General features: G+C 40.4%; 2 long non-coding RNA genes across 2 annotated transcripts in view; both read left to right on the forward strand.

Moving 5' to 3' along the window:
* The window catches only part of LOC148092957 (uncharacterized), a 70629-nt gene extending 56402 nt beyond the window's left edge, over positions 1–14227 (forward strand). Inside the window, exon 3 of the long non-coding RNA XR_015714657.1 lies at positions 14178–14227. This is a non-coding gene — a long non-coding RNA (uncharacterized LOC148092957). The remainder of the gene's footprint in view (positions 1–14177) is intronic.
* Positions 14228–24109: 9882 nt separating this feature from the next.
* LOC107544705 (uncharacterized) overlaps positions 24110–25417 on the forward strand; it is a 60983-nt gene continuing 59675 nt past the window's right edge. The window contains exon 1 of the long non-coding RNA XR_001603929.2: positions 24110–24226. This is a non-coding gene — a long non-coding RNA (uncharacterized LOC107544705). The remainder of the gene's footprint in view (positions 24227–25417) is intronic.

Genomic DNA, 25417 nt, shown 5'->3' on the forward strand with positions numbered 1-25417 from the left:
GTTAAAATGGAAGAAACTAAAAAGAGTCCACCAGAACTTTATTATATTTTGCTGGAGCTTGCTGTGTATGTGTACATATAAATGATCTGTGAGAGCACCACCCATACACTGTATTTGAGAAACAACTTTTATCTTGGGAATTCCATCTTAGAGACAGTGGTTTTGAGGTTTTTATTCTGATTTTTGTAACTTCAGGCAAGTTGCTGAGTGTTTAGGATCTAGGTTAACTCAGTAGTAAATGGAGGCCCTGGACCAGAGATGTCTCTACATATTTTGTGTGTGTGTAGGTTTAGAACAATAGTCTTTATTATAATTTTAAAAGTGTTTGTTTTTCTTAATTAGAACCCCTGTGGTGTCTTAATTTTCACCCTTCACCTATTTTTTTTCTATTTTCTTATCCTATCCTTTAGTCATTTTAGGATTTTTTTCTATGCTAAATATCTAGGGATTTCCTTTTAATACCCAAAGAACTGGAAGGTATATTTTATAGTGAAATAAAGATGTCTGACCTGCATTTGAAACACATCATCATAACAATTGAAAATATGTCAATACTGAAAAACAGAAACCTGAGAGCAAAGCCAGTAGCTATACTTTCAACACCACCTATTTCCTTTTACCACATTTTTATTTTATTTATTTTTGCTGATGTCTGTACTTGTGAGTATATAAGAAAGTTTCTCCTCCAGGGTAAGGAGCATTAATGAAATTACTGTGTAGCCCTTTGACAAATGAAAGAAATCCACATTTGGTTTCCATAATGAAATCTATATTTGCTTGGTCATGGTCCAAATTGGTTTTGAAAAGTATATATTTAGTGGAGGCAGATGAAGTGATCCAAAACTTAATAAGGTTAAAAAAATGAAAATTTAAAGAGAAAATTTATAATTAAAGATGAATAGCTGTTGATTACTCAGGTCCAAGAATTGATACTAATGAATGCTATATAATTCAGGAGATCTTGCCAGGATCAAAAGATGTTTGCGTGTAAGCTCAGCATCACAGGAGACGGCTGCTGCTGTGCACCTTGCATTTTACACTGGCCCTCGACTCCCTCTTCTATACCCTTTGGGTAGAATTTCACTTCAATCACATGGACATTCTCATTCTAGGGAGATTATTCGCTACAGCTCCTGGGGTTTTATCCTTGTGTATCATAGAAGTAAGTAAGACTCAACACTTCCTTTTACTATTTCAGAATTCTGCCTTGTGTCCCTTTACCGAAATAATTTCTAGATCTGTTCTTCACAGGAAGTTATTACTACAGAGGACTGCATGCTGAGCATTTGTAAGCTTTGGCTGGATTTCAACTGTACCAAGAGGCTATATATACTTGTATTTACATTAGTATCCTAAGGCAGGACTTGAGGGGGCAATAGGCAGGGTCTATTCCATCATCTGTATGAAAAAAAGTATACATGCAAGCTTATTTTTAATCTGGTTTATTTAGAATATATTTTCTTCCTCAATTTTGAAAAAGTTTTCAAGCAATTAAAGACATCTTTAAGCAGGGCTGTAAGGTAGAGTGTGAAACTCCAAAGAAATACCTATTACTCTTTATATTTGTCTAACTCATTTATTGATGTCATTGTTTTTAGACAAGAAGGACCAGTCATACAAATGAGTGTGAGAGAAGAGCTGGGGTCTAAAAGAATTACTGGGAAGAGAAGCATAATGTTTTAATTGAAAGGGTGGAACTTAATGTTAATATTGATGTCCACTGCCATCAGCTACATCGCTTTAACATTTGGGGGGGGCTAATGAACATGTTGCTGATAGAAACACTTTCTGGATTTCTCTGCTGAGTAGCAAGATAGAACTATTTAGTGCAGGGAGGAGCAACTTTAGCAAATGGGATCCTATAAAACTTAAAAGTAAGAATTGGAACTGAAAGTAACAATATTAATTTCCTTGGCATAAATTTCTGCTTTCTCATCCTGAAGTTTTATTTTGGCATGAAGATAGCAATAACACTAAGCCTTCCACTGGAATCCAAACTGAAGATAGATTATTTTGTCTTTAAAAATTGCATTATAAAGGACTGAGTATGGAATAGATGAAAAAGTATTTTAATTTAATGGTAAGAGAGTCCCTTTTGGAGTCAGAGAACCTAGATGGGAGACAGAGACAAAGTTTTATTTCTAGCCTCTTTTTTTTAAAAGTAGAAATAATAGTTTTATTATAGTTGTAAGAATTAAGGAAATTATAAGAAAGTGTGAAATATTTTTTAAGCTGTAATCTTTTATATAAAAACCAGATATCAAAATAATAAAGAGACTGACATTTTGTCTATTTAAAAAACAGTTTCAAAGTATAAATATCCTAGACTCTCCCTGGAGGCACTGTGAAATAAGGGGAGCATTATAGGCCTTGATGTTAAAACAGTCCTAATTTGACTCTCTTTGAACACAGGTTGGCTCAAGGAACCAATCAATTTATTTCATGTCTTTTTTGGTTATCTATTGTGAAAAAAACTACACAGAAACCAAGTGGCTTAAAACAGCAACCATTTTATTATATCTCATGATTGTGTGGGTCAGGAAGTGGAGTGGGTGCAGCTGGTCCCTCTCCAGCTCCATGTGGTGTGGGCTGTCCCACTGTACTCGGGGCAGGTGGGCTGCTGTGGGGGGGTTGGGGGCGGCAACATGACCTGTGGCACCACATTGGAGATGGCTGGAAGGCTGGGCCCAGCTAGGGCTGTGGAACACCATGCCAGTGGCTGACAGCTCCAGCGTGTCAGTCTCAGGGAAGCTGAGCTCCTATTTTTCCCAGAGTGAGCATCCCAGTGGACCCACGCAGGAGCGAAAGGCTTTGTGCGGCCCAGCCTTAGAAGTTCCAGAACATCTGGTCTGTCACAGTCTTTTCATCCAGGGAGACACAGGGTTCAGCCAAAATTCCAGAAGAAGGGGATTAGACACCACCTCTTCATCTATCACGATACCCCAGGGCCTGGCTCTCCCCTGCTGTGAATCCTGCCCCAGAGTTGTTGTGAAGGTCCAAGGAGACAGTGTCTTTTCAGTGCCTCTCACAGAACCTTGTGAATGAAAACTCTCCTCTCCTTTCTTCTTCCTGCATCTGGAAATCGTATTTCCCAGTGTCACCAGGATACCTGGGAAACACTGAAGGGAGCACAGCTGCCCCCTGAGCATTCAGAACAGCGGGTCAAGTGAGGTTTTGTATGTTAATCACAAAAAATACCCGAGGCTCAGACCACGTGGGATCTTCAACTCAGTGTCTGCCATTTCTTGTGGTTACCTGTTTTTCCAGCCTACAGCAAATTTGGAGGAAAAAATTAGGAAAACGAAACTGCTAAAAAGAGACACAACTGAGGACTCAGGAGCCAAGGAGGAAAAGTGTGTAAAGCCCAGGACGGTAGAACTTGAGCCTTCTGGGGCCTTTTAATGGAATAAGAGAGGCCTGTAAGCACGTTAGGAACTATTGCTTTGTACCCTAAGTCACCAATTACTGTTCCCACTGATTCCAGTAACGAAGTTTAAATTTTGTCTTGTGTGTCCTGTAAGTGTAAGATAATGTATAATACCTTTTAGAAAGATTTGGTTAATGTTAGCGTGTAAAGTAGCTAGTTTTAAGATTTCCTGCTCACAGTTTTTCTTCCCCTAATGGTGCTTTGTACTTGCTGTGTTTCAGTGTGAGGCTACGACATGATATGGGGAATACCTGCCAGCTTTTGACAACCTAACAGCTGAACCCTCTTTTTATGTTTTCGGAGTTCTTTATCTTGAATTCTGGTGAGACTCAGAGAGAGTACCTCCCAATAAGAAGTGGAAAAGGGCAGATAGTCCCTCTCTCAGCCTTCTTGGCGACTAGGGGTAAACCCATGACCTAGGCTTAACTAGCCACGCCTGCTCCACGCAGGGAATCATGATCTAGTCATATGAAGAATCCGGGCCTTGGGAAATGCATTCTGGAGCCTGTGGCCACAGCTGCATGGCGGTGAGCTGCCAGCTGGAGGAGAGCAAGCTGTGGTGTGCACGCCAGACTTGCTTTATTGCAGGATTTCACTCTAATCCTGACTGATGCCTGCCTGAGTATTTGTGCTTTCTCCAAGCCAGGTTCTCCAGTGTTCCCAGGGTTCTGTGACATACGCGACATCATTTCACTGTATGTATTTCTTTAAATCAGAGTTGGATTCTGTTTCTTGAATTAAGAACCTCGGTCATTATAGAATTTAATTATCCAGAGTTTTGCAGGTCACAGACCCACAGGGAAATGGTGGCAGTGGCTCTCTAGTCTGGCTCTACGTTAGAATGCCCTGGAACGTTTGGGAAATCACAGTGCCTCATGCCAACCCAGATTAGTCACGTTGAATATTCAGGGAAGGATCCAGGTATTAATACTTTTTAAAAAATTATCTTTAGGTGATTCTAATGTGAGAATTGACACCGAGAAAGAAATTCAATGACTGATAAGGATGTTGAAGTGGATTAATTATGTGCCACTTGCTCACATACCCCCAAATCATGTCCCAAAGAGTACCAGAACATACTTCTTTACCAAGGCTTTGGGTGACTCTAACATTCTTGAAAATTGCTTTTGTAGCTGTTCTTTCTAAACCAGAAATCATGGAAACATTGCCATTGAGGTGGGTTCTCTAACGTCAATGAAGGTAGCGGTTGCCAACCAGTTACACCTAACTCCCAGGAGCAAAGGGGGGCACCATCATTATTTGCAGGTCCTGCCTGAGCATCACAGTGGCTGGTCCACCTGGGATTTTTTGATATTGCCAAATAAATCATGGGTTCCTAGGACTAAAATGGGTGAGAAGTCTACATAGTTCTTGTTTGATTTGTATAAATGGAAAATTTCTCAATCTGCCAAATGGAAGCCTGACTTGACGCATCTTTTGATGGTTTATTACTCTATTTCCAATTTCCGGACCGCACTTAGCTCCACACCCAGAGCCCTTGAATAAAAATTAGACAGTAGCATTGAGGCAGGGACCTGTGATAACATAAGTACCAACTGAAGCTGTAACTCCTAGCCTTCCTCAAGTGTCCTCAGTGACTTACAGGTAGCTCAAAGACCCTGGGTCGGCACAGGGAAAAATAGAATACAAAGACTTTTCATAGATTTTCTTTGGTTACTAGATCTGTGCTAATTCTGATTCCTGGGGACTCAGGATATCCTGGGAGTCAGAGCACAATTGTTGTCTTGGTTCATCTGCCTTATGTCAGGCCCGGTGGGACCTTGGCACCACCTGGTTGGTTATTTTCCCTGCACTTGAGTATACAGAAGGAAAAGATGGGCTTAGAAACTGGCAGAATTCACTCTTTTATTTCCTACCCTAGAGAGCAAGAGCTATTAGGATAAAAGGGACCAAGTGGAAACCTCTGGCACTCCCACTCCCTAATAGTACATGTAAGGGAAGTACAAATATCAGTGCCATTTTCCGTCTGGAAAGAAACGGGAATAATGGGTTCTTCACGCTTCCCTGTAATCCGCCAGCTTGCCTCTTACTTACGGAGGTTGGATATGAAATTTGAGGGGATAGTGCATGACTGGAAGCTAGATCGGATGGTTGTTCCAATAGCAGCTGCAGTTTCCAGATGTGGTCTCTTAAAGGGAGAAAATCCAGACATAGGAGAATGGAACAGACTGACGAAGCTCGGAGGGAAGGTGGGGGTGGGTGGGGAGAGATTAACCAAAGAACTAATATGCATATGTGCATAACCCATGGACACAGACAATAGTGTAGTGAAGGCCTGGGGTGGGGAGTGGGTGTGGGGTTGAAGGGGTCAATAGGGAAAAATGGGGACATCTGTAATACTTTCAACAATAAAGATAAATTAAAAAAAAAAAGGGCGGGAATTCATAGAGCCCCTAGCTCCTGGTATGCAGCTATCAGTCTGGCTAAACTTTTTTCTCTACCAAAAAAACAGAGACTATCAGATGCATTCTGTTTTCATCTTGAAAAGACACATACATGAGAGAGGGGAAAAGCAAATCTCACAAAAATGAAGGGACTTATCGACTTGGTGTGAACCGTACTAGGTCATTGCAGGCCCTGAAGGCACAAATCACGCAGGTGGTTTGGATGTGTCTGTTCTGCCACTATACCATCCTTCCCTCAACTTATGTCTTTAGCCTCATGATTGGAGATGTATTGTTGCAGAGTGATAGCTGACTTCAGGATTTGCCTTGAAAGGAAATGAAAAAAAGGAAGTCTTTCCATTGGGAAGCAACACACCCCATTGTCCATATGGCCCGGATGGAGAAATGGCCTGAGCTGAGTAGCTACATTGCTTTCTGGGCCATGGCTAATAGTTTGATGGTGAAATTAACGAAATTAAAGGGAAATTTTATAAAGAAGTATAACATATAATGAATATGTGTTTTGAAGCAAGACTATTTGATTCCCATGTGAAAGCTCATCAGAAGGCCCCTTATGGAGAAAACTACTGGTAAGCATGTGGAAAATATGACCCTTATGTAGAAATATAATCACGGGTTGATTGTATAGGACATGTCTACTGTACAGAATAGATACTTATTCTGCACTGCAAATTGCTTGCCATGCTTTTCATGCATTTGACAGTCCACAAACTTACTGATTTCCTTTTATGCCAACGTGAAGTTTGCACACAATCTTGCTCCTGACCAAGAAATTCACTCAGATTCACTGATTTTATCATATACTCCATGGTCCACTAGCTGTTGGCCTCTCAGAACGGTCGAATGGTTAAACAATTATGTCTACCACAAGGTCAGTTTCATGCTTAGGATATCACCTCTAGGATGCATTAGATACTCTTAGCCTACAATTAATAAAGGGTATTGCATCACTCGCTAACTGATAGAATTGGGAATGGTGTGCTCTTAATGACATCTGATTATGTGCCTAAAACACTATGCTGTACTAGTGTTGAATTGTTTGTACTCAAGGGAGGGGCGTTTCCATCAAGGGGCACAGCACATCCTATGTTGAATTAGAAAATAAGACATCATCTCACTGTTTTGGACTCCTCAATCAAAAAGGGGGCTCTGATGCTGGCCGTAATGAGTGATCTTGACAGTAAAGGGTGGTAATACAGGTGATCTACACTGAAGGATGGAAGTACATGAATAGGTCCCATGGGCAACCTTGGATGCCCTCTAGTACCACCTTCTGAAGTGGTCTAAGTTAATTTTATTTTGGCAGGACCCATTGTAAATTAGAAGCCGGTCACTCCACTGAGGAAAATCCAACCGGCTAGCTGAAGGAAAAAGAGTCATGAGCCGGGAGGAAGAGGAAGGGAGTCATGAAAACCAAAACACTGTTATAAATAACTATAGATACCAGTTGGAGTCATCTCGCACATTGTCATCTTTGCCATATCATTTTATGTGTGTAAGTATGTATGAGCGTGTATGTCTACATGTGTATTTCTTATTTCCTTTTTATTTTTTTTCACTCTTTTATATGAGATAGCTTGCTGGTGGTTAAATTTACAATTTAGTACACATCACAGAACACTGAAATAGGATCACGGCAGAACTATAGTTGTGAGAGATTCAGGGTTTATAGCAGAATGTTGATTACAATTAAAATTTGGATCATCCATCCTTAATAGAAAGGTTGTAGGTGTTTTCAGCATATGGGTAATAGTTATTGCATTAATTATGTAACATAATTTTTTAAAGCTTAAAAATTTGAAAAAGGTTGTATCTGGATATTTCATAGTTAAAGGGATGGATTTTATTAATTATTTGTTGTTTTTTTGTCCCTGCAAATCATCTCAACCTCCTGTTCTTTCCTTTGGGAATTGCCTACCTCATGCGTCCCTCCCTCTCTCTTTCTTTCCTTTCTTTCTTTTACTGTTACTTGAGACAAAAAATTTGACTGATAGCGAAGGGATGAAAGGCAGGAAGGAAGAAGGTGAGTGAGCATTTTTTTCCTAAGTGACCCAAGGAGGAGTAGCTGGAAAGAGCTCTAAATCCAAGAGGCAAAAGGCTAGAGGACCAGAACGCATTTCATACACAAGGTAGTTCTTCACTGGAATGGGAAGTCTGGAGTGAACGCACTCTTAAGGTATTGCACGAAAGGAGGGAGGTGGGGACCATAGGTATTGAAAAGTCAGCAAGGAAAACAATCAGGTGCTTTGCTGACAGGTTCTGGCCTGAGAGTGTGGCTCTAAGGACGGGCATGGATATGTGTGATGGGCACTGGGGATGTTATGCATGCTTCATTTCAACAGTTTGGGTAAAGCAAGGGGCTGAAAAAGTGCACTGAAGTAGCTTTGCTATCATTTCACTTTTCCCAGGCTTTACTAGCTGCAGGTCAGTTTACAACAATACTAATAATCCAGCTCCACTGACTTTTGCTTCCTTTTTCTAATGTCAGGCATTGACCTCATATAAAGCTCTCTTCAGGTATTTCCAGGAGTCTGTGGGGGTGTCTCCCATTGTGGTAAAGTGAAGATGGGCGTGAACTCTTGGTCACACTTCCCACTGAGAGGTGATTCTGTTCCCCTCCCCTTGGTTCTGAGTTGGCTCTGGGACTTGTTTTCAACAGCAGAATGCAGCAGAAGTGGTGCTGTGCAGTGTCTGAGGCTGGACTTAAAGAGATCTGCAATTTCTGCTTTTGCCTCTTGGAATGCTTCTTATTGGGACCCAGCTGTCATGGTTGGAAGAGGCCATTTGGAGAGAGTGGGACCCAGCTATCCCACTCATCCCAGCCAACAGCTAGAGCTGAGCTCTGCCAGGCAGCATCACTAAAGATTGGGGTCTTCATGACATCCTCAAATGTTTCTCAAAAATCTTATTTTTTAAGATTTTATTCTAAAAGTGATGAACTTCAATATATTGTCTGAATTAGGCTTATCCACCATTACCCTAAATCACTGTACCAGTAAAAATACAAATAATGACCAATACTGGAATGATTCTAAGACGTTAAATGCAACTTAAATGGGTCTTATATTTCATATAATTAACTTGACACTTAGCCTGTGTGGGACTGCCAATAAGTAATTCATTCAAGAAGGAATGATGCACCTTCTAATACCACTCAATAGCAGAACAGCACACTCTGAAGTCTCTTAGCACTAGTCTCTGCCACTGCTCTGTCATTGTGTGCTTCCTTACATGGCTTTCTAATCGTCTTGAAAGGACAGTTAGTTATACTTTGGATGAACCTTCGGAGCATTATGCTAAGTGAAAGAAGCCAATCACAGAAGGACAAATACTGCATGATTCCACTTGTATGAGATATCTAAAACAGTCAACTGCATAGAACCAAAGTGGAATGCTGGTTGCCAGGGCCCGGGGACAGGGGGACATGGAGAGTTCTCATTAACGGGTATATAGTTTCAGTTATGCAAAATAACTGAATGAACTACAGAGACCAGCTGTGGACCATTGCACCTATAATCAACGAAAATGTATTATATGCTTCAAAACTTAAGATCTATCTCATGTTAAATGTTTTTAAAATTCTATTTCTAGTTCAAATTTTATAGATTGCCTGTAGTGAAGTGTTCAAAGAGCTAACCATGGATGTGACCATGAAAAGGGGTTGCTTATAAAATGATCCAGGCATATACTGAAAGGAAGAGAGTGACATTGGCTTAAGAGCTATATGAAGGGGTAGTGGGAGGATTTCTGAATGTGTAGGTCAAGCAGGAAGAACATATGCCTAAGCTTTGGGGCATAATATAGAGTTGTTTTAAATTAAGAAGTTGGCCAATGAAAGCTGCCACAAACTCAGGGTAGGGGTTTATGGAGGGCTACATGATGGTGGAGGAAAGAGAACATTAAGTAGTGATGGAAATAAATCAAAATTTAAAAAAGAAATAAATAGATATTTATGTAGCTTGTAAAATTATATTTGAGTATTGGAAAGTACTTCAAGAGTCACCTAGCTGCTGATGCTTATTTTAGTCATGACAATGAGATATTCAGGGTGGTCCAGTTCACTTGTGGTAGGCCTGGAGCTGGGATCCAAGCCTGCTGATTCTGAATTTGCAGGAATTTTTTCTCAAAGAATTAATATTGCTGCACACAATGACTAAACATACCAGGGTCTGCTAAAATTAACTGCTGTGATTGGCACTGAAATCCAGGAGTTGGAAAGTCCTGAGACGGTTGGTGCAGATTCCCTTTCCTTCCTGACTAGGTGAGAGTGCTTTCTAGCAGCTCTTGAGTAGTCTAAGACCACTGGAGCAAGGGGGGAAATATGTACTTGAAGGCCTTGGAGACTAAGAATTGTTTTCCATTGTGCTGATGATGTTATTAAAAGTATAGATTACGGAGCTGTGTCCAGCATGAGGTCATTTTCTCACCTGTGTCAGAGGCACTCACTGTGTGGGGGGGTAGAAAGCGGAGGAATAATGTTAATATTGGCTGTGTTCATTTGTTTCCTCTGGCTGTTTGCCTGCCCCACACCCTTTTCGTTTCTAATCAGACTCATAGGCCTTGGGACTGAAACTACAGAGGGAGCCAGTTCTGTTTCTTTAACATCTCCCTGTTCAGGTTAAGCTGTCCCCCTCCTCGCAGCAGGCCAGGCTGCCTCATACAAAAAATTTATTGGAAACCCAAGTGAACCTGTTTGTTCCTACCATCTTGTTTAAAAATGGGTGTATGTGTGTGTCTGTTGTGTGCCTGTATGTCTATCCATCCATCTGTCTATCTATATTTACATATTTATTTTTTCAATGTTTTCCTACCCTGTCCATAGTTAACTACATTTCTTATTTACTTTGGTCTAATCAATATTGGAAAAGGCCTCCGTGAATATCCCCATAATATAATGGACTCCTTTCTTAACTACGCATCCATTTTAGTCCTATTATATGTAGAAAAACTAAAATCCTGTATTCAGACTGCATTTGCTTTCTCACAGGTACTCACACTCCAATACAATCGTCACTAAGAGAAACAGAGTGAAAATCGCATTTCTTTCGAGCCCAGGGAAGATGACATGAGAAATAGCTGGTTGTCTTTCAATTACCTTTCATTAATTATACATTTATGAAACATTAAATCTTTTCCAAGTTTCCCAAATTTTCTTATTTTTTATCCTAATTCACTGGTCATTCTTTTTTGTCTTTGGTGATTCCTCTTTCTCTCAAACACTTTTTATTTATTTTTATTTTTTGTTTGAAGTTCCCAAGTTCCCTGTCCAGGATACGTCTCTTCTCTCTATACAGTCTCTTGGTGATCCCATCCATCTCCACGGTTTTAAATTCCACCTCTAAGATTATGCCAATGCCTGTTGTACCTGGAATTCCAGACCGATATGACAACTGGTTACTTAACATTTCCACCTGATGTCAAAGAGGCATCTCAAACTTGACCTGAGCCAAACTCTCATCTCTTACTTTCCTGTTCCCCCAAACCTGCTCCTCACTCACCTCCCCAATTTCAGCAAACACCGTAGTGTTTCTCTCCTCTAAATGGCCTAAGTCAAAAACTCAGGTTATTTTTTATTCTTCCGCTTCCCTCATTATCAGTACCCGATCCTTTGGACACAACTTCCTCGCTGTGTTCTTGCGTGGCGCTGGCAGCCCCACAGTCCTTCCTCCCTGTAGATCCAGGGTGCACATGGCACACTCGTTTCTGACTCTCTTCGTTAAAACCCGCTCCTTACCCTGATTTATCAGGCTCACCTGGATCCTGCCTCCTCCTTACTCCTTTGACTGATTTCGCACCGCTTGCCCTCTCGCACAGCACATACTTCAACCACATTAGACTCAGTTTTTTTGAACCAATTTCTGCCGTAGAGCCATCACACTAGAATACTCTTCTTCCTGCTACTTATGCCCCCCCCCCCCTTTTGATATTTAGATGTAGGCTTTAATACCACTTTTCAAAGTGGTCTTTCTGACCACCCAATCTAAAGTAGGAGACTCTTTAGCATTATCTAATTTTAATAATTGTACAGTGCTGGTCACTAGTTAGTATTTTTTCTCATTGAGTGCTCCTTTCTCCTATCCTCCAGAGTGTAAATTTCACGGGTGCAGATATTTATCATCAGTGTCAGGGACTTAGTAAATGCTCTACCTATCTATCTTTCTATCATCTATCTACCTATCTATCTATCTACCTATCTATTCATCTTATATAAATGAAAGGTGTGTTCACCCAGGTGAATTATAGCCTTTAAAGAACAACTAGAATTTCATTTTTCTAAAAATGATTACTTTGTTTTAATTTCTGTTCATGAAGAATTTTACTTTGTGATTCAAAAAAATGATTATTAAGTTATAAATGCCTGAACTATTTCAATTTAAATGATCCAATTTTTTACATTTGTATGCATTCGCTTGCTTAAAAAACTATAAGCAAAATAATATATGTAAGGTTAAATGCATTAAAAATTACCAATGGATGTACATTCCTTCTAAAATCTTTTAATATTTTACACTTTTTAACAGTTACTGGACAAAATCCACATACTGCATTATATTCTTGTAAAATATGGGTTTTTTTACTAAAGAAGTGTAATTAATTTGAGCAGTTTAAACAGAAAGCTAGCATATTGTTTTTCCATTTTTTGGAAGAAATCCTCTGTGAACTCGAATGGCTAATTAAAAGATTGTGCCAAAGTTTAGCAACTCAATAACTATAAAAAAAACCCACCAGCACATCTCTGCTTTTTTTTTTTTTTTTTTGTATTTTAATAGGCTTAGTCAATGCTATAGAAATCTACTGTGGCTCTATGGCATAAATGGTCAGAAATAACATCACCAAAGAGTAGAACGACATTGAAAATAGCCTTACCTAAGAATGAGGGTGGTTTACAAAAGAGATGATACATGCAGATTACAAATACAACACTGTTAAAGCTAATGGCTGGATATTTATAAAATGCACTCATCAAGTAAATGTACATTTCCTCTCATCTCTAACAGTGATGTTTCCATTAGAGGTTCATTCATTTACCAAGCTTAAGGTGTCTGTCAATTTAACATGGTTTCATTAATCACTTCATGTTTATCATTCAATGTAAAGCAACCTATTCTCTCCCATAGTTCCATCAATTTATGTATATATGAGTTTACACAATCCTATTTGGATGATTTTGTTTTCTGTACGAGGTTATTTTGGTAAGTGACTGGCTTTCCAGGTTGAAGGTCTGGGGCTCAACAGTTACGATATCCGACTAAGCAACAGAGTGAGAGCCCCAACTCTTTCACGCACAGGCTGGGTATGAAGGTGTGACCCCAGGCAGGGCTAACCCGCGCGAAGGGTGAGTTAGAGTCCCCATCAGGAACTTTTGCAGGTGTTCTTTCCCTCTAGGCGCCCGCCTCACTGGACGCTGTGGTTCGGGCCTAAAATGAAAGCCCAGCATGTACTCCCTCGACATTTGGTGAAAGCAGGAGGGCTCATTTGACCTAACTCCAAGTCCCCACCGACCTCTGCTCCTGTGGGATGAGGTCCCCTAGCCAAGCAAACCTCCTCCTTAAGGAAACCAGGCAAAGTTCCTGCTTATCGGTGAGTAGCAGGTTTCAACTCCCCTCCAGCCTGTGGAATTATTCAAACAAGCCAATCACATCCTTCCTCGGGACCTGGGGGTGCCGTGCTCTCCTGATACTGCAGGGCCCGTGCCCCACAACCCCTGGTCATTCGCTCTGCTCCTGAGAGCAGTCCTGGGTGACTCCCCAGGACACGCAAGGCCCTCCTCCCTCTGAGCTGTGACTAATAAGCTGCTCTCCATCTCAGCGTGAAGGATGAATTAAATGTATTAAAGTTATGAAGTGTTTTTATTAATTTTTATACCTTAGCACTAAACATGGGGAAGGTACAGATAGAAGACCAAGAGCTATGAGCATTTCTAGCACCATATTTTGCTCTATAAATACCATTCACCTAAAAAACAAACCATGGAGAAGCATTTCTTGAATGAATGGTGGAATAAAACGTCCTTAAATCCTGTCCTCCGTAAGAGTGATGAGAACACTGGCATAAATGGTCAGGATCAACTTTTCCAGACTACAGAAATCAACCAAAAGCTTGTAACCATCCAAGGAGCATTTATTATTTTTTTTTAAAAAGGCTGAATGTCATTATGAACAATAAACTTTATGGTGCTTTATATATTTAATTTTTAAAAATTTTATCTATTTATACATTGACAGACACTTAGATTGCTTTAGAATCTCGGTTATCATAAATAATGCTGCAATAAACATGGGAGTGCACATGTCTCTCTGATTAGTTGTTCTCATTTCCTTTAGATATATACCCAGAAGTGGAATCGCTGGATCATATGGTAGTTCTATATTTAATTTTTTGAAGAACCTACATACTGTTCTCCAAAGTGGCTGGACAAGCTTACAACCCCACCAACAAAGCACGAGCATTCTCTTTCCTTCAGGTTTTCACCAACACTTTTTTTCTCTTGCCTTCTTGATGATGGCCATTCTTAGAGGTTAGAGGAGATATTTCATGTGGTTCTGATTTTTATTTTCCTGATGATTAGTGATGTTGAACACCTTTTCATGTACCTAGTGGCTATTTGAATGTCTTCTTTGGAAGAATGCCTATTTAATGTCTCTGCTTATTTTATAATCTGATTTTTTCTTTTGAGTTGTTTGAGTTATTCATAAATTTTGAATGTTAGCCCCTTGTCTGATATATGGATTGCAAATATTCTTTCCCATTCATAGGCTGCCTTTTAAGTTTTGTTAATTATTTCTCTTGCAGCCCAACTTTTAAGTTTGATGTGGTTTCAATGGTTGATTTTTTTTCTTTTGTTGTTTGTGCTTTATAATATCATATCCAAAAAATCATTGCCAAGACCAATGTTGAAGAGCTTCTTTCCTATGAGTTTTACAGTGTCTAGTATTATATTTATGTCTTTGGTACATTTTGAGTTAAATTTTGTGAGTGGTATAAGATGGGGATGCAATTTTATTTTCTGCATGTGCTCACCCATCTTTCCCAACAATTGTTGGACAGACTGTTCTTTCCTCATTGGATGTTCTTGGCTCCCTTATCAAATATTAGTTGATTGCACATGTAAGGGTTTAATTCTGGGCTCTGTATTCTGTTCCGCTGGTCTATGTGTCTATTTTTATAGCAGCACATGCTGTTTCAATGATGATAGCTTTGTAGTATAGTTTGAAGCCAGGAAGTATGGTGCCTCTGGTCATGTTTTTCTTTTTCATGATTGGCTATTTGGTGTGTGTGTGTGTGATTCTATAAACATTTCAGGATTGCTTTTTCTAATTCTGTGAAAAATGTCATTGGAATTTTGATAGGGGCTGTATTGAATCCATGGCTGTGGGCGGCATGGACATTTAAACAATATAAACTCTTTCAATTCATGAACACGGGATGTTTTTCCATTTGTCTGTGTCTTCTTCGATTTCTTTCAATAGAGTCTTGTAGTTTTCCTTGTACCAATCTTTCACTTCCTTGGTTAAATTTATTCCTAGATATTTTCGATGCTATTATGAACAGGACAGTCCTTCTTTTAAATCTTAATCACATGATTAATGCAGGACCAACCAACTGGGATAATTCTGGTTTTGATTAAATTAAATTAGGGCAGCTATAGGTCCCGAGGTGCTGTCTGCCAGGGACCCTGGCCATGGGCGAAGGTGGGAAGCTCGCTATGGAGGCACATGGCCATGGTGGGTGTCCCTGGTGTGGCTGCTTTCCAGTGATTAATTAAATTAAATGAAATACAAGCTATCAATTCACTCTTCTCAATTTAACCAGACAGTCTGCCTGTGGTATAACCATCACGTAAAAACGTGCATCTTTACAACTTGGTGGTCTCAAGTTTTTTAAATAAACACTTCACAGAAAAGAAAGAAATGATATGAAAACAGCTCAAGAAAACAATGGGGGTTTATTTTAATAAAATTCTACATTATAAAACATATTAAGAAAAATAGTTTTTATCTTAAGAAGATTAGATCTCTTATTAACACTCAGCAAAAACCTGAAAAGGGCAGATTTTCCCCCCCGCTCTGCATCATTACTTTATGGAATTGCTCTGGTTTATCGCTCTGTTATTCCAATACTAAGTTGACATTTTCTATGATAAGCCTTATTAATTTTCAGAATTATTCATCCTGGCTGCATATATTCAGAATGCATTGGATTAGGAGGGGGTGTGGTGTGGGTGGGAGAAAAATGGAAGTGAACTGCATAATTTAACGGATCAACAAGGAAAATGTTATGCCACAGCACCCCGGGAAGTTCCACGAATTTGAATAACCGATGGTGAAGGTTCCTGAGTTCTTCACAATATTAGCATTTCTGTGACCGAGCTTGAGACTTGGAAGGGACTCCAATGGGTCATCCCTCATCGCCTTCCCTTCAACAGAGCCTCAACTCCAGGGGCTTAGGCAGAAGGAAAAACCCAGTTAACATCCTCTGCAGGAGGCCATTCATCAGACCCTCCCCGAGGGACACTTGCCCTTGGGGAAATCACATGCGGATGTGTTTCTGATGCTGCAGAAATGATGTTCCTGGAGGGTGGCTGCTGAACGCCTGGCAGTCGCAAAGCAGAAAATGTTGGGTAATAAATGCAACTCCAGTATTTTCTGTGTGTGTGTGTGCACATGTACACACTTGTGATCCTAATAGAGCCTGTATCTCTTCTTAAATAAACATGTTTTGGAAAGTCAAGGAGTTTCTTGCTACACACAGGTTTTACTGCGACACAGCAATGGAATAGAGAACAAACTGGTACTTGAGGCATCATCTGACCTTCCCCCTCCTTTTTTTAAATTTCATTCCGGTGATCATGTTTATAATGGGTAGTAGGTAATCCAGATAGTTACTTAAATTCTTTTAACTTCAGTTCCCCTCATTCATAAAGTGGTAATAATAATAGTATGTTTGCCAGAGGGTTATTTTAATGATTACATTAGATAATTATTATAAAACACTTATTACCATGTCTGGCACATAAGAAGTGCTCAGTTAATGTTAGTTTCCGTTTTTATTATTGTTCCTAGTGCTTACGGTCTATAGGACATAGCTGGCTGGTGGGACTGATCCCGTCTTCCCTCCATCTGTGTGCATAACCAGAGCAGCTCTTAGCTAGTGAAATGGATATTGTAATGGCCTGGGTGTTTCTGTGCTTTAAATGGGGCATAGAGTGGGTGTGTGAGAATGGAAAGCATTCTAGGAAGTCAGTGCAGGAGCTGAGGGCTGACAAGCCTGATTCTTGGGGACTTACAGTCTACCTTCAAGTTAAAATGAAATCATTCACTTATTCAACATTCAGTGGATTGTAGCAGGAAGAGCCATAAAGAATTGGCCATACGAACAAATGTTAACTTGTCCTTCAATTTAACTGAAGGAGGTACAAGATCCAATTGTAAAATGATATATGATATTTTTCAAACAGTCCAGCTCGGTCAATGCCTTTTCCATTCTTTGGGATAGAAGCTTGGTTTCCAAAGAAGGGTGTTATTTATTGCCATTATTTCCTACTTACTGAATCCTGTCAAATACTGAAAGACTTTGAAGGGCTTTATATTTTTAATTATTTTTTGGTTTGCCATGTCGGTACTCCTATTTATTTTGTTAACAAATCTGTCTTAGTTAGCCGGGGCTGCCATAACAAAATACCAGAGACCAAGAGGCTTACACACAGAAATTTATTTTCTCACAGTTCTGGAGCTGAGGTTTGGTCAGAGGGCCAGCGTGGTTGAGTTCTGGTGGGGGCTCTTTTCCCGGCTTGCGCACACCCGCTTTTTGCTGTGTCCTCACACGAGGGAGCAAGCTTTCTGGGTCTCTTCTTGTAAGGGTACTAATCTCATCAGACCAGGGCCCTGCCCTTCTGACTTGACTACCTTCCAAAGGCCCCACCTCCAAATATTAATACACTGGGGGCAAGGACTTCAATACATGAATTTTTGCCAGACAGACATTCAGTCTCTACCAATATCTTAATATAATGATATAGAAACGCTCGTTTCACAGATAGGCAATACCACAAATAATTGGAAACATTCCAGTATAAATCTATCCCTGTAACTTTGTTATGCATTACAATTTATAACCCTTTTAATTTATGTGACAATACATTAGAATATTGAAAGTGCTAATATAGACAGTTTAAGTTTCACACTGGGAAAATTTACCTTCAGTAACAATTTTGCCAGTTATTTCTATTCTTTAATTAAATTGAACTGCCATTTGACCCAGTGATCCCACTTCTAGGAATATATCCTAAGAAACCTGAAACACCAATCAGAAAGAATATATGCACCCCTATGTTCATAACAGTGCAATTTATAATAGGTAAGACATGGAAACAGCCCAAGTGCCCATCAGTAGATGAGTGGATAAAAAAGCTGTGGGACATTTACACCATGGGATACTATGCAGCTGTAAAGAAGTGGATCTCATGCCCTTTGGGACAGCATGGAGGGACCTGGAGAGTACTATGCTAAGCTAAATATGCCAGTCAGAGAAAGACAAGTACCACATGATCTTACTCAGATGTAGAATATAATAGACAAAATAAAATGATGAACAAAATAGATCCAGAGACACAGAAGCATGGAATAGACTGAGGGATCTCAGAGGGAAAGTGGGGGTGGAGGGGAGATTACTCAAAGAACTTATATGCTTATATACATAACCTATGGACACAGACATTGGTATGGGGAAGGCCTGGGGGTGGGGTGGATGTGGGGTGGAGGGGATCAATGGAGGAAAAAAGGGGACGCTGTAATACTTTCAACAATAAAGAAATTAAAAATAAATATTTAATATTTGATCTTCCTTTCATCTTTGTTTTAAAAATTATATTAGGTGTTGTTTCTTTAATAATAATAAAAGCCATAGCACCATAGGTCCCACAGCATTACTGGATAGGACTCCTAGCAGCCTCTTGTTATTTTTCATATAGATGACAGCAAGCAAGAGGGTTGTAGCTGGCGTCTCTGGTCCATCTCCAGCTTATTACCAACATCAGCTGCTAAACCTCCCTCCCTCCTTCCCTTCCCCCTTTCCTTCACTTGCTTCTCCCTCCTTTAGTTCATTCTTTCATCATTTAAAAAAAGAATTACCTTTTGTTTTTCTTAAAAGTTACATGTGGCATTATTTTTTATTGTTCCTGATTGGTTTTCTTACCATCTCTAAAAATAGAGTATACAGCCTCAGCTCCCCAATTTCATCTGTGGTCGTTGCATTGGCCAATGAAACGTAAGAGAAAGGGATATGTGCCAGGCCTACGCAGAAAATTTAAGGGCCATTTTGTGGTTTTCTAATTGTTTTTTTCCTTTGCCATGAGAAGCATGTATCATAGGTAGCTGATACATTCCCCCCTTACATTCTGGAAAGTAGAACAGAGCCATAGTAAACCCAGCCTAACTGAATTAGAAATAAAAGTTTATTGTTATGTACTGACAATTTGTGATTCTTTGTAACCTCAGCATCACCTAGAGAAAACCGACTAATACATATCTAAGTGATCTATGAATTTATTTTATTTGTGTAGGAGGCAAACAATATAGACAATTGAAACAAAATACGAAAGCCCTTTGCATACACTCCCTTCTTAACCCTCTCAGTGGGCGTCCACTACCAACTGTTTAAAGCCCATTATTCCTGGTCTCCTTTCCATGACTGTGTGCATGCAGATACATAATTATATAGCTTGAATAGTCTACTTCTCTGTTTCATTTAGGATGTTTTTGCTACATGTAACATAAAACATCTTCTGAGACCTTACATAAAATTAAAATCCATGTGGATTAGAGCACTGAACATTAAAAAGTATGAAGTAATTAGAAGAAAATTCACATACACACACGCATACACACGTATATAATTCACCACGTGTCTTTTTCATGTCTGCATATTTTGTATCAGCTTTTATTCTAGATGATTTTTTATAGGAAGTTTGTGTAGCAATCAGTGTCTCCTTGGGGGGGAAAATAAGTAAGTTGCTGTCCAGGATAATAAAGATATTATCTCCTTCCAATACAAATATGGGGCAAGTTTGTTTGCAGACTTCTTTATAAGATTGGGGGTTTATAAGATGGGAGGAGCTCAGGGCTCCTCCCCTGTCTGTGTAGCATTCACCTAGGTATTCATTGCACCAAGAGGCACCCATGCGAGCACGAAGCCTGCTGCCTCCGACGCTGTGAGTGAGAAAGTCCTTTGTCTCTGATCCAGGAGTCTCGTGCCTTCTGCCAGCATTAACGAAATTATGTCATAATACCTTAGTTTGGCAGTAGGTTAAAATCTCAGACTCTTCACAGCTCTTGAATATATCTATACTACTATATTATCATTATCAATTATCTATGCATCAATCAATCAATCAATACCTAGAAATATAACTGAGTAATTGGCCTTGGCAATGGGAATAAGCTTTCTACACAAGATGCATATTTCATCTTGCGGGACACATAATGTGCTTATGTACTTTTTATACATACATATCTGTATGTTCTACATACAGTCTTCAGTGGTTCTCCAGCACCTTCATGATGAGGTTACTGTTTTTGTAATATGGATATGCATGTATTTCTTTTCCTGATCTTGCTGTGGTGGTTTTTTAAAAATTTATTTTTAATTTTTATTTTTTTATGCTTGGCTGATCTATTCTGCCGCTGTTAGCTTATGGGTCCCTCGACTGATGTTGCTAAATAGACTTCACTCTACAGTCCACCCAGGGAAGGGTGGAGGTGGCTTGGGGAAGCTGACACCCACCTCTGAAGTTGTGCCTCTAAATCTGTCACTTCCCGGGCCATCTTGCCTTGTTCGTTGCCTTCAGACTGAGCTCCCTGGACTACAATACAGGCAGTGCAGACCCTCGACCAGGTGGCCACGAGGCTCTCAGCATGTTAGTAATGGGCTGAGGAACAGAGACAGGCCGTTATAGACTTTGCCTTCTCTGCGCTGTGACGGTGAGACCTTTTCGGACTGAGGCCCATAGTCTCATCCACCGATTCTTCCCCCTGAGGCTGTCCATTTAAATCCATCGTGCTGGGGCTCATAGCTCCTCCTCAAGGCACTTTCCCTGCTCTCATGAGTCCTGAAAACTTGGGTGGCACTTAAAGTTCAGCCACATGCTAATAGATTTTTCCTCTGATTAAGCCTTGAAGGTTGTAGGATGGCGTCTTAGTTCTTTTAGGCTGTTATAGCAAAAATACCTACTGGGTGACTTGTATACGACAGAAGTTTTTTCCTCACAGTTCTGGAGGCTGGGGAGTCCCAGATGCAGCACCAGCGGATTCTGTGTCTGGTGAAGGTCTTCCTGGCTCATAGGTGCCCATCTCTTTGCTGTGTCGTCACATATCCGAAGCGGGCAACGGAGCACTCTGGAGGCTCATTCATGAGGCTCTGCCCTCACGAGCTAATCACCTCCCATAACCCACCTTCTAATAACATCACACTGAGGGTGGAGATACCCACCCATGAATTTGGGGAGACACACACATTCGGTCCACAGGAGATGGGAATGACATTCGTTCCAGTCCTGCCTGCCACTAAGAGGGCGTTAGTCTTTATCAGGTTACCTGGGAGGCAAACAAATCACATCAAGGTGAAAGATCATATGGAAAAAAATTAAGTTAAGAAAAATAAGTTTTTACTTATTAGCCTGGCTCCGATCTTGTTCTCTTTGGGAGAACAGATTTTACCATTGTTGTGATGAAGAAGAATTTTGCTTTTTCTTGGCCCACGCGGGCCTTGCTTGCGTTATGAGAAACCACACTTACTGTAAATAAATGGCTCTGTCTGTCTTTTTTTTCCTATTGAGGTGTGGTGCTGCCAGCTCTGATTAGAGTCTTTACTCTCCTGTAAGAGAAAAGTTCCATTTCGTCCTATTACACTTAGGTTCTCATTTAATCAAGTTTACAATTCGTCCTTTGACAACCCTGTTAATTTCATTTTCTGCCACTTTTATACATGCCCGCTCAGGTTCCAGCTACTGCAAACTCCTCAAAGCTCCTTACTGTGAGCCTGGATCTCCTTTATGTTCAAACCTTGGAAGGCGAAACCGTGGATAAGGTGGCCCTCTGTATAGATGTGTGTGTGTGCCTTTCTTATGCACTTGGAGGTTCTGGCCCTTCTAGGAGAAATGGTTCATTCAGGCAACCAGTTCTTTATAGTTATGCTGACTTATGTGCATGCACATGTGTCTGTGTTATTCAGACGTATAAAGATATGTATCCTAATGTTTATCCACAGTAAGAACATTTCCAAGCTGAATAAAATTTCAGAAACTCAATTCGTCTCAGGGGATTTAAATGGGAAAACTCCAAGAAAAAATTTTGCCTGAAAAATTACACACAAATTAAAAGATACATTGTCGTGCTCAATTTTGCCTTTCCTCTGAAAAAGCATTTTGTAACATAAATTCATCATTAAAATAGATCATTTTCCCATGTGTCCAACAATTCTGAATTATCTTTTTAATTTAAATTATCTTTTTAATTTATATAATAGTTCCAGAATTATAACCAATTGAAACAAGGGTCCCTTATTCAATTTTATACTGAAAAATACTCATTTATACAATTTATTTCTTGTGTATATGTATTTGGAAATTGATCACATATAAACCCAAATTAAAGAAATAATTTGATGCATCTTTAACTTAAAATATAGAAACCTAAAAAGCTTTAAATGAACTTTAATTAATGTCATACCTTAGCTTATTATTTTTATAGTAATTACATTATTTTCCTGAAGTAAAATTGAATCATCATAATAGAATTACTCCACCCCTTCCCCCCCTCCCTCCCACCCACATCTTTTGGTTTAAATAACAATCAGTTAAAATATGACAACTTTTTCTGTTATCATATTTATAGTCATATTGATGGAGATTCATTTTATTTACAGAATTATATTGATTTTGCAAGTTCCTAAAAGGCCCTTGGAAAGCACGGTAATGGAATGGATGGATGCGTTGCCTTGTAGATCAATCAGTGAGAATTTCATGGATTGTAAAGTGAGGACCAATGTACCGAGGTCAGCACTTTTGTTCCCGCTGCTCTTTCTGGAACTGCAGCCAACGACTTACGAGGACTAGTTGCACACTTTCTGGAAGAGCGAGCGAACAGGAGCGCCGCGCGGCTGAGCTTTCTTGGCAGGCGGCTGCGTTCTCTTAACTGCTTTAATTCTGGTGATTGCATTAGGTGCAGTTCATCTCCGACGGAGGGCTCGCAGCCGGGGCCTGGGAACGTATCAAGCAGGAGCTGGTCCTCATGTCTCTAAGCGGGGCGCGCAGTTGCAGATGGGGGCACGGAGGGGCTTAAGTGTAGTTGCAGCAGAGATGAGAAAGCTGACAGGGTTTCGGTAATATTTTATTGTATTACCTTAATGTTATTTCGTGGAAGATGATAATGCTTCGGCCAAGTTGGTGTGTGTGTGTGTGCGTGGGCGTGTGTTTATACCCAGATGAAACTATAACAGTCATTTGACAACTATCTCTGTATGGTCACGAGCCATATAAGGATGTTTTGGTCAGTGGCAGGTTGTACACAGTGGTTCTGTATGTGATCACGACGGAGCTGAAAGATGCCCCCGCCGGGGATGCAGCCGGTGTGACCTAGCGCAGGGCGTCACTCATGCCTGTGGTGACGCCGGTGTGAACAGACGCATGGTGCCCCTGTCCGTGTGAAAGCACAGTGCAAGCAGCTGTGCACAGCACAGAACGCGTGATGATGGTGATGAACAGCGATGTTGCTTGTGTGTGTTTTTATAATTCTAGACTCTTGGTTATTTTATAGTGTATCTACAGACGTATACAAAGCTTGCTGCGAAAGAGTGTGCCGTGTTATGCCGTGAGCAGCCTCCTGCATCTCGTGTTTGCTGCATCCCTCGTGCCCGACTTAATCCCATGTTGTTGGGTAAATTTAGCGCCGCGTAAGTGCCCGTGTTTGTTAGGTCCATCGCGGCGAATAGCCACGCCCGAGGCCTTCACCCTCACTCGCCTCGCCCGCTGCCTCGCCAGGGCAACTCCCAGGCCTGCAAGCTCCATTCCTGGTAAGCGCCCTACCCAGGCCTATCATTTTTACTGCACCCTTTTTATGTTTAGATACACAGATTCTCACCTCATGTTGTGGTTGCCTGCAGTGCCAGTCCAGCGGCGTGGTCTACAGGCAGCCTGGGAGCCACAGGCTGCGCATCCAGCCTAGGGTGTCGTGGGCTGTTCCACCCACGTTTGTGGAAGCGCTTCTCTGATGTTCCCGCAATGGCCGCATTGCCAATGACGCCTTTCTCAGAACGTGTTTCTGTTGGTAAGCAGCGGTGACTGTGTAAACGAGGCTGCATCGGATGTTCGACACTGCAGGTAGGAGTTTCTCTACCCTTTGGAAAATGGAAGCACAATAAGACCGTGATGTAAGGAGACGATATAAAGAGAGTCAGCAACAAAGGCCCGATTCAGGTGAATGGGCCATTGGAGAACCTACAGGAGGGGAAACTGACTCAGAGAAAATGAGAAAGCAAATGGCAGCCATCAATGGGAGTGACACAGTTCCCTTCCTTTGGGGGTAATGTGATGGAGTTATGTACTGTAGCATTTATTATTGGAATCCGAGACATGAAAGTTCATAGCCCAGGTAACCTGGGAGCAGAGCCAGAGCCAATGAAAAGGCAATATAATAGTTAATGGCTCATCCCAGGCAGAGCCGACCGTAAGCTCCGGGCTGCACCCAAGATTTACTGTGTGCAGTGCAATCCTAGGAAACTTGGGAAGCTAAGTTCTGGTACCTTGAGGTTTTGTAGGCCCATTTAGGAAACTAAATAAAGCATCAATGATTGCAGATAGTAAGTCTTGTAGCTAAAAACATCGAAGAAATTTCAATGTGTATTTCAGGTTATAAATTTAATGTTTGTTGTATGTACTATGTAGTATTTTATCTTAATTATATTTGTTAATTAATTTGTAAAGAACCTGATATGGGAATGTCTGGAATTGGTAAGAAAAAAGGTGGGGATGAGACTGGGAAACTGTACCAATATTTAATGACTCTAAAAACTTGGGAGAACAGGAAATATCACATGGATTATGGTGTTAAAAAGGGCTCTGTTATCTTAATTGAATTATTTGTCCCAATCTCTTTTGTGCTCCTTACTCATTGCACAGTTCCATCTTTTGCCTCTTAAATTCACAGAAACAAGATGTTAGTAAATGTCTCCTTCCCCCTGACTTCCCAGACTAATTTAATAAAAAATAGCTAGATTTCTAGGAAGAGGGCATCATTTTGGAGCCCACTATCTCAGAACCTTCTTCTAAAATCTGAGGGTAAATGCAGAGATTAAAAAAGAATTGAAAAGTTTAAAGACATGGATAATTAGCTTCTTGACTTTTGGACAATTTGCTCAACCTCTTTACACTTCAGTCACTTTCTTACAAAATGGGATGGTATAGTTGGTAATCTCTAAAGTTTAAAAGGCCTGTAATATTCAGAGGGGACAGTGGTAAACTCAGGACTGCTGCCCTTTCTATATGCTTAGAATTTGATATACGGCAAACATA

Source organism: Miniopterus natalensis, chromosome 6, assembly GCF_054644295.1.
Source record: "Miniopterus natalensis isolate mMinNat1 chromosome 6, mMinNat1.hap1, whole genome shotgun sequence".
In the NCBI taxonomy this organism is placed as follows: domain Eukaryota; kingdom Metazoa; phylum Chordata; class Mammalia; order Chiroptera; family Miniopteridae; genus Miniopterus; species Miniopterus natalensis.